The following is a 9,952-nucleotide window of genomic DNA, read 5'->3' as shown; positions in this document are numbered from 1 at the left end:
AGGGTTCTTTTTTCTTTTTTTTTTTTTTAAAGTTTATTTCTTTTTGAGAGAAAGAGAGAAAGAGAGAAAGAGATCACGAGCAGGGGCAGGGCAGAGAGAGAGGGCAAGAGAGCATCCCAAGCAGGTTCCACCATGTCAGCCCAGAGCCCAACGCAGGACTCTGACTCGTGAACTGCGAGATCGTGACCCGAGCCGAAACCAAGAGTCAGACACTTAGCCGACTGAGCCACCCAGGCACCTCAAAGATCATTCTGAGGGTTCTAATGTTCAGCCAAGACCAAAATCTACTGACCTAAAGAATTATCTTTAATACCCAGCATGTTGTTGACAGAAAAAGCAAGTTGAGGAATTTGCACAATGCTTGGCACATAGTAGGGGCTCGATGTAGGTTCCCTCCTTTTTTAAAGAAAGGCTATGTATGCGCGTGGGCCTGTTACCAATCACACAGGACAGACCTGGGAGGCCCCCAGCCACACACACAGGTCCTTCTGGAAGGAGGATGCGGTCGGAGAGGCAATTACACTTTTCGATGTACATGCTTCTCAGGCATGGCCGTTTCCACTCCAAGCCCCTATCTTTTTGTGTAATTAATAATTAAGAAAATGATTTGCCAGTGGTTAAAGAAGCCCCAAGTTGAGCTTCTTTCGCTTCCCTTTTCTTTACCTATTCAAGGGACAGGAAATGCCCATATAAATAGCCAGTGGGAAGGAAAGGTCGGTGGGTGGGGGGAGGGGGAGGGGGAGGCTGAGTCAGTGAACCAAAGCCGGCAGGGGCTGAGCTGCCTGGCTCAGCCCTCCAAAATCCCTTCAAAAGTCCCGAGGCCCCTTCCAGGCCGGCAGCTGGGACCCTGAGGTATGTCGGCACAACTGAGAAGCAGAGCTTCTAGACTGACAACTGAAGCAGGGGCGGGGGTGGTTGGGTTTCTGGGTTCCCAAGTCAGGAGTTCAGCTCTGAAGCTCCACTGGGCCATGGTCCGGGGGGGCCAGTCATCCTGGTGACCTCACTCTGACACAACCGCCCAGCCCTGCCTCTGGGTGTTTCAGAGAAAACTCCACAGAGTTGGGTGCAGAGAAGCCACTAAGGATCATGTTATCTAATGTCACTGCCACACAGTGCTCTGTGAGGGCCCTATCAGGATCCTCCTGCTGCTGCTGAGGGCACTGAGGCCAGCCTCGGGATGCCTGGGAGCTGGTCCTGAGTCACACAGGCCGCAGAATTTCAGGAGACCACAGCACCCTGTGGCTGGGCTGTGGTCAGCCCCCTACCCACGCTGTCCGAGGGACTCTGCCTAGTGGCCTCCCTGCTACGCACAGAGCGGGGGCCCTGGTAACGTCTGTGACCTAAAGGAGACCCCAGGAAATTTGAAGCACAGGAACACTGAGAAAGCCCCACACCCAGCCCTTAGAATGCCAAGGTCCCAGCACCTGTTTCCTCACCTACAAGAGCAGGAACTGGCATTACTGGGGCCCTTGCTCCACGCCAGGTACTTAGATTGACTTTACCTGATGCCAGGGGGGCAGTACTATAATTTCCCCCATTTACAGATGAGAAAACTGGGGCTCAGAACCACTGGGGCACATGACCAACGTCCCCCGAAAAGGGGCAGAGCCGGAACTCAAGACCCCTGGCCTCTGAGCACAGGCCCTGAGGTGCTCTAAGAGGACCCGAGTAGGGCAATGGACTTTCTTTCCAGCTCTGGTCACCTCCCACCAGGCCTCAGCCTCAGGAACCTATCTGGGAAGGCCAAGAGGCAAGCCTGGAGAAGGATCTGGATGGAGGTGGATCATAGACGGCCTCAAAGACCTTGTGCATGAGCTGAGCCAAGTTGGTCTGGGGGCTGGAGCCCTCTTGAGAGCCAGCCTCTGGGCCAGGAACCAGGCTGACCTCTGGCCCTCAAGCTCCCTCTGTCTTAGAAGTCTCTCAGCCCTGTACTTCCTGAAGTTTCTGCTGTAGCGCAACAACCTGCTTAACCCCTTGTCTCCCGGGATTCCTTTATCCACCCTGAGTCAGGGCTCTGGTTCCTGGGGAGCTGACTCAGAACTCAGAGGGGAAGGCTCCTGGGAATACAGGCGCCACGTGGCTCAAAAGAAACAGAACATGCATCTGGGACACTCAAGGGCTCCATTTCAGCTTCCCTATTCCTCTGTGGTCCTAGAGACTTGGCCCCTCAGTGCCTCAATTTCTTTGGCTGTCAAATGGGGTTGATCATGACAACAGCTTCACAGAGCACCCTTTCAGATAGAGCAGTGACAGACTTTGACAGGGTCAAAGGGCCAAAGACCTTCTCTGGGCCAGGCACGGTCATGACAGCTGGATGTGCATTTCCTACTGAAGCCTTCACAACAACCCAGTGAGGCGGAAATTTATATTTTCCCGATTTTACAGCCTTGGAACAGAGGCATAAAGAGTGATGGTAGTTGCCCAAGATCACACAGGTGTTAGGTAGATGGGGGGGTGGGGAGAGGGAGAGAGTTGAACCAAGGCAGAGAGACCTTCCATTTGCCTCTCTGAGTAATTATACTTCCTCATGGGCTTCTTACGGACTGTGACCCACCCAGGGAGCAGGCCTGGCAGGTTCACTGTGTGCCCTAGCACCTAGTGGGTGCCTGGGACAGAGTAGGTACTCTGAATGAAAGAAGAACGAGTACCGCAGATGTCAGAGAGGAAATAACCTGGGCTCTGGAATGAGACACATCCCTATTTGCCAGCCCTGTCACTTCTTAGCTCTGTGACCTTACGTGATTGTCTCTACCTCTCAGAACCTCGATCTTGTCGCAAAATGCAATAATAATTATGATAATACATGAAAGCGTCCCTGTGAGGATTGGAGGCGTACACAAAAGCCCCTTCACCTGCAACTCCATAAATGGTACCTTTATTATCGTTTTGAATTAATTCAAAATTCTGAGTTTTATTCATTTGAAATGAGAAAATGTCTGCAAAGACACATTGAAAAGCATAACACACTGTCTTCTTACGTGTTTTGATGCAACTGATCTGCCTAAGGGCACAGATAGAAGGAGACCTTGCCCAGGTCAGGATGGAGGCGTGAGATGGTCAGCTCAAAGGAGGGACTTATGGGGACATTTGTTATCACTCCGTGAACCAGCATGTGATGGGGCTGACCAAGGATCTAGGATACAGCCTGAGACCCAGGTGGTGCCAGACTGGGAACTGGCTACCACCCCCCGGACCCTCAGACCAGAGTCCAAGACTGACATCAGCCAAGCTGGAGGTCCCAGGCAGGTCATAGCCCCACTGTGTCAGCCACCTGAAAGGGCTTTTCAAGACTATCCACTCACCCTTGCCTCATAGTTCCAATGGGAAAAACAGAGGCCCAATGAGAGGTAGGGGTTGGCCACGGTGACTGCTAATGACCAAGCACAGAGCAGAGACCAGAATCCCTGACTCTTGACCCCAGCCACCCATTTCCTTTGCCTGGCTGAGCATTCCCACCAAAGCCACCGTGCCCACCTCCAGTACCCAAAGGACATAGACCATGAACAGGTTGATTTCTGCCCAATCCAGGCCACATGCCCCATGATGGCCAGCGTCTTACTCCCACTTCTTCCTGTCCCAGCTCTGACCCCAGTGGTAGGGCTCAGAAAAACCTGCTGAGTGAATGAGACCGTACTCGGTGCTAGGCCCAGCCTATGACCCTCTGAGCCTCGTAGGGCTGTGCACAAGTTGACCGTGCGATCACAGAGGTAAAAATCATGTGAAACAGTGAGAAGGGTGACACGGGTGTAAGGCATGGCCCATTGGGGCAGCTGGGGGGTGTGGAGGGCCATAAGCTCTGGACCACATGGCCTACATTCAAGTCCCAGCTCCACCATGGACTAGCTGGGGGCCTCGGACCGCTTCCTCAGCCTCTCTGTACCTCAGTTTGCTGGGGGTAGCACAGCGCCCACCCCCACAGACCTTCACCCCCATGAAGATCTGTGAGATGCACACCTGGCCTGGACCACAGTCAGGGCTCACCAAATGGCCATCGTGATCGTCCAGAATAGCTGTCTCTGAGCCACACACTGACACGCGCATGCACGTGCCTTCCCCAATAGCGGGATTGCTTCCAAAATCAGGCTGTCACCTTGACACGCTGGAGCAGAGCTTTCTGCAAGGCATCGGCATTTCTCTGCTGCTGCCAGTGATACCCTCCAGTTCTTTCTGGATGTCTCCAACCAGCCTGAAGCCTCTTCATTCCTGCCCTGGGCAGTCCCACAGCAATTCCTAAGGAGAAACTGAGGCCCATGAGTGTCCTCACTCTAAATGGCCCCAATTGCCTGGGTGAAGTGAGGTAGGCCAAGAAGAGCCCTAGACAGAAAAATGAGCTCGAGGTGACCTCGGGTTGGGCATGTCTCCCCTATGGGCCTCCACGTCCCCTGTAGTAAAATAAGGAGGTGATCTAAAAGAAGATTGTCATTTCGGCCCACTGTCCCTTTGACATTATTCTATTTTTGTGCTCTCTGTTAATGGCATCATCATCCCCACAATAGCTAGCATTGATTGAACACCTGCTATATGCCAGAAACTAAACTCGGACTGATACAATAGCCGCTGACAGTTATCGAACGCTAGGATCCACTAGCCATAAATGCTTCGCCCCTTCTCTCATTTAACCCTCTGCAAACCTATCACCAGCCTCCTCACCACCATAAGGATGCCCGAGGTAGGGCCCGTGTGATGAGATGGCCTCATCCTGCTGGGGTTTGAGCCCAAGAGCCAGGCTTGCAAGCACTAGCTCATGCCCAAGCCCCTAAAGCCCTGTGAGGTAAGAATTATCTCCATTCTACTGATTAGAAGGAAAAAAAAACCCTGCAGCCCAGAAAGGGGAAGTGACTCAGGCCACGTCACGCTGTTTCAGATGATGGGCTCTGAGGATATCCTCCTTCGAGCTCCTTTTATCCCGACCATCTCAGAGACATCAAAGAAATGCGCTTTGAGCCCTGTGACCCTCAGTCCCCACTCAGTTCCTGTCCGCTTACTCTGGGCCCACAGCTGAGCTCCAGATACGTGAGGGTCCGGCCTTTGGCAGGAGGTCTGACTTCCAGATACGAGAGCCCTGAATCACAGGAGCTCGCGCCCCATCCACTGCCTGGCCCTCATCGAAACCCGGGGAGGGGATTTACCCCGCGGGGGCACACTCACTGGTGCTGTGCCCTCACTGTCATCTTCGCAGCCAGGACAGCTTTGCCAGTGCCATTCGACAATCCTCATTTTGCCGACAATTGAGGTCATATGCTTTATCTAAGCAGGGAATCAGTGACCAGTGCCGCAGGTGAATTCTATCGTCAAGGACACCTTATTTATTATTTATTTATTTATTTATTTAAAATACTTATTTATTTTTGAGAGAGTGCAAGCAGAAGAAGGGCAGGGGAGGGGGCAGAGTCCCAAGCAGGCTCCGCGCTGGCAGGCTGACAGCAGTGAGCCCGATGTGGGGCTCGGACTCACGAACCCTGAGATTATGACCTGAGCTGAAGTCGGGTGCTTGACCAACTGAGCCATCCGGGCGCCCCAAGGACACCTTTTTAAATTCCAGCAGATCGTGGAGGATGGGTTGGTTTTCCACCTGTGGAGAGGGTATTTGGAGGCACAGGAGGCAGGTCCTGCCTCCAGCCAGGCAGGGAAAGAGATCCTGACGTGCAGTAGCATCAAGTGATCCTTCCCTGAGAAGTCTCTTCCCTTTAGGTGGCCACCATAGAATGAATGGTGGCTTAGTTCCTCTCTTCAATCCTCCCTTCATATACTCACCTTTTTCCCCCTGGGAGCAGAGAAAAGAGGAAGCTGCTGTTTGATTTCTGAAGGCCCAGGCAGAGTGAAAACGGGAGGACCCATAAGGATGGGGTGACTCATTCCCTGACCAAGGGATAAGGCCACCCCAAGCAGAGGGCGTTTTGGGAAGACCTGGGCTTTTGTTCCCTTTGAGACTAAAATGAATCACCAATCTCAGCAAGTCACACTGGCCAGTCCCAAACTTTCCCAGGTAAAAAGCACTGAAAATGAGTCAGGTGGGGCTCCCATCAGTGGGCACAATCAAGGGCAGAAAGGCTGAGCCCCTCCTCACTGTGCACCTTCAGCTTGGTGCTTAGAAGAGGCCAGATGGGACTTCGTTCTTCTTGGAGCAGAGTGGAAACTGGAATCAGAAAAGGAAAGTCAGGCACCACGCCTCTAACCACATGGGTCAGCAAGGTGGTGAGCGCCCGCCGCAGGCTGGCGCTGTGCAGGATGCCATACAACAAGCTCGGTTGGCTCATTAGTTCACCGACTCAGGCGGGTGGTCAGGAGCCTTGACTGGGTGTCAGGCATTCACCGTGCTCTCCCTTCTCCAGACCCTGCAAAGAAGGGATCCGATCCTCATGCACGGAAGAGGGAACTGAGGCACCGGCCAGGATCCCCGAGCCAGGAATCCTTCTCAGAGCTGCCTGACTCTGCGGCCTTGCTTCTTCTAGCCCCGTGTCTCCAGAAACCTGGTCGTCATCCGTGGACGAAGATACCCATGTCACCACCTGAATGTGTTCAGGAGAGTCTAGAAAGCCCGAGACTTGTCTCAGCAAAACTGCCCGAGTTATCTCAGGGGAAGAGCTTCAAGGAGAAGCAGAGGCTTGGCAGTCCTCTGGGACCTCAGCATTCCAGAGGCCAGATGTGTGAGCCTGACGTCACCTCACCAAATTCCAGGCTGCGCTCTGCTGGCTTGTGAGCCCTGTTCCTCCATGCCTTCCTCCTCCCTTTCCTCAGGATAAAAGAGACTGAGTGCTGCTGGCAGCTCCTCCCCAGCATCTGGCAGAACATTCTGCCCCATAGCTGAGCTCCTCTCACTCCCCAGTCATCCCTGGGGGCGGCTGGGGCCTCATATTTCCATTTTCAGTGCACAGCCAGGCACCAGATCTTTCCATGACCAGCAGGGCTAGCCATATGGGGTCGGGGTTAGGGACATGAGCTGTGACACCGGACAGAGCTGAGTTCAAATCCTCCACCTGCTGCTTGTTAGCTGGGCGATTTCAAGCAATTAGCTTACCCTCTCTGAGCCTCTGTTTCCCTATTTGTAAATGGAGACTGTGGCTGTCAACTCTGATGCCTTCTTCATTGAAAGAGTCTCTTCCCATTTGCTTGCAGCTCTGAAAAATGAACTATTCCATCCTATCAGTTTTCTTTTTTTATATGCACTCCATCCATAAGCCAAGAAAAGAAGAAGCTGATACTAGAGTTTTTTTTTTTTTTTCATTTTTTTTTTATTTATTTTTGGGACAGAGAGAAACAGAGCATGAACAGGGGAGGGGCAGAGAGAGAGGGAGACACAGAATCGGAAACAGGCCCCAGGCTCTGAGCCATCAGCCCAGAGCCCGACGCGGGGCTCGAACTCACGGACCGCGAGATCGTGACCTGGCTGAAGTCGGACGCTTAACCGACTGTGCCACCCAGGCGCCCCGATACTAGAGTTTTAAAATGGAACAGTAATGTCGTATATCTGAAACTAAAGTAATATTGTGTGTCAACTATAGTTCAGTTTTTAAAAAAATGAAGCAGTAATATTTATATCCTATTTACTACGTGCCAGGAATCTGTTATAAGGTACCATCACTAGCCCCGTTTTACAGATGAGGAAACTGCGACCCAGAGAGGTAAAACAACTTGCCTAATGCCACGTGGCCAGTAGATAGCTGGCTGAGATTCACACCCAGGCTGTCTGGCTTCAGGGTCCATGCACTTAAGCATTGTGTTGAGAAAAGTAAACAAGATGAAACCCACAAAGTGTGCGGCATGATGCTAGAGGCATAGTGGATTCTGAATAAACGTTTGCTGGCAATATTATTACTACTGTTGTTATTGCTTTGCCATCCACATGTCTGAGTCTTATCCTTGACCTTGACAAGTGGGTCAGGGCTTTCTGTCCTTTCAGCCAGATCCAAGAGTCAAGAAGCTCTTGGATTAAAGGTGGTCAATCGGTCCACCCCAATATGTGGGTCCCTTGACATGTCAATTAAATGTTCCTACCATGTGGTCTCGAACAACTGACTGAAGTCTCTGAGCTTCAGTTTCCCCATCTGCCAGCGGGGAGGGTGCTCTGCTCTCCCTTACTGTTGGGTTGGGAACAAGAGAGAAAGTGCTAGGTGTGCATGGTATGCCCCATTAAATATTGGCAGGCTGCCGGCAGGCCCTCCAGCCCGGGCAGCCTGGCATCAGAGGCCCATTTTAGCCACTGGGTCCTACTGCTTCCCAGGTGGGATGCTCTTATCAAAAGACAAAGCTTGCAGTTTGGCTCCCAAGCCCCACCCCAAAAAGCCAGTGAGATGTTGGTAACAGAAGACCCACCTGGGGCAGTGTCCCTGGGCGGTTGTAAGCGAAAGGCTAGGCACAGGATTAGCAGGAAAAGACAAAAGAAAGCCAGACTAGCAATGCTGATAATGGGCAAAACAGAATTTGAGGTAAAAGGCACTCCACTAAATGACAAGGGGACTCTTGACTCTCTTTGTCTCCATGTACCACCCCAACGGGCTTCTCATTTTTATTATCCTTCCCAGACCTTTTCCTCGCTGTCTGGTTCCTGCAATGTCACTTCATGGTCCAAAGGCTTGTCTTCATATTAATTCCCTGAGGGATGAGCCAACCTCCTCCAGGCCTCCATTCTGCTGCTGGCATTCACTTCTTAGAGACTGCTGGCCTGTTGAGATCTTTCCTGCCTGGTCCTCTTTGACCAGACAGGGCTATGGCCCCTCCCTCCCCCTATTCCCTAGGCTCTACCCTTGCCTGGTCTCAGAGAAGTCGTGAGCTTGTCTCCCAGAAGGAATGGGCAGAGGGTACGCACCCAAAGGACTTCTGCCTGGTGACTTGTGTCCACAGTCATTTCCAGCACTTGTTTATGAGTATAGGCCTGGACCACAATAGGTACCCATTAAAGGCATGTTGAGTAAAGCTAAGAACCCTTAGTCAGTAAGATTTTGTTAGTTCAACCCCTTCCACCCCCCCACCCCCCCAAAATGATATGGAGATCTTATCTGGCAGCAGTGGTCCTGAGCTACAGAGAAAATTTATTTTTTTAATTTTCTATCAAAGATTTTTGGCTAGAAAATATATCCGCTGGAATCTTCCAAGTGTGTGCCCGTCTCTTACTTCCTTCATTCAATATGCATTGGTTGTTTTGCTACCCAGCTCTTGGTGTTGTAAGACTGCAGAATTGTGCAAAGTTTCAAGCGGCTAACACTACAGAAGGGACGGGAAGTCTTCTAATCATCGGTCAACGCCAGCTATCTATTACAGATATGTATTGCGTACAGGGAAATGGGGAACAAACACTTCATCGAGCTTACACTCTTGGGGGTGGGGGGTAACAGATACCAAAACCATCGTCACAGAAAGAGTGAGGCACCCCCACACAAACAGCTACCTTTCAATACACTCGTTGTGGAGTTTGGCTGGGCCGATTTAACATCTCATCTCTTGACTTACTTTACACGAGCTTGAACAAGAGGCGTAAGCTCCTTGAGGCTCAGTGTCAGTATCTGTAAAATGGAAATAAGAATTACTTTCTTCCTAGGGTCATCCAGAGAATTATGAGGAGTTATTCAAGTGTCTGCCATGTCTCGTTTTTATCATTACGATAATGATGATACCAGATGAATAGTCCTGAAGGTGGGGAGGGGAGTACTTCTTCCTGAAGAGGAGATGGTATGGATGAGAATTTTCAGGAGAAGGGGGTTGTTGGTGCTGAGTTTTAAAGGAAGGTTTGAATTTCTATACAAGGAAGTGGCCAAAAGTGAATCTGTTCAAAAGTAGAAAAATGAATGATTCAGAAGGTCATGAAAATAAAACAAATAAAGAATCTAAACCAAATGACTGGGCTCCTTAAAAATAGGACATTGCATTGCCAAGCTAAGAAAGCGTTAGTCAGGCAGAGGAGGCGGTTACTGGGAAATTTCGCCCAGTTCAGCATTATTGAGAAGTTGTGGATTCC

Source organism: Felis catus, chromosome A1, assembly GCF_018350175.1.
Source record: "Felis catus isolate Fca126 chromosome A1, F.catus_Fca126_mat1.0, whole genome shotgun sequence".
Lineage (NCBI taxonomy): Eukaryota > Metazoa > Chordata > Mammalia > Carnivora > Felidae > Felis > Felis catus.
This window is presented reverse-complemented; position numbering follows the sequence as displayed.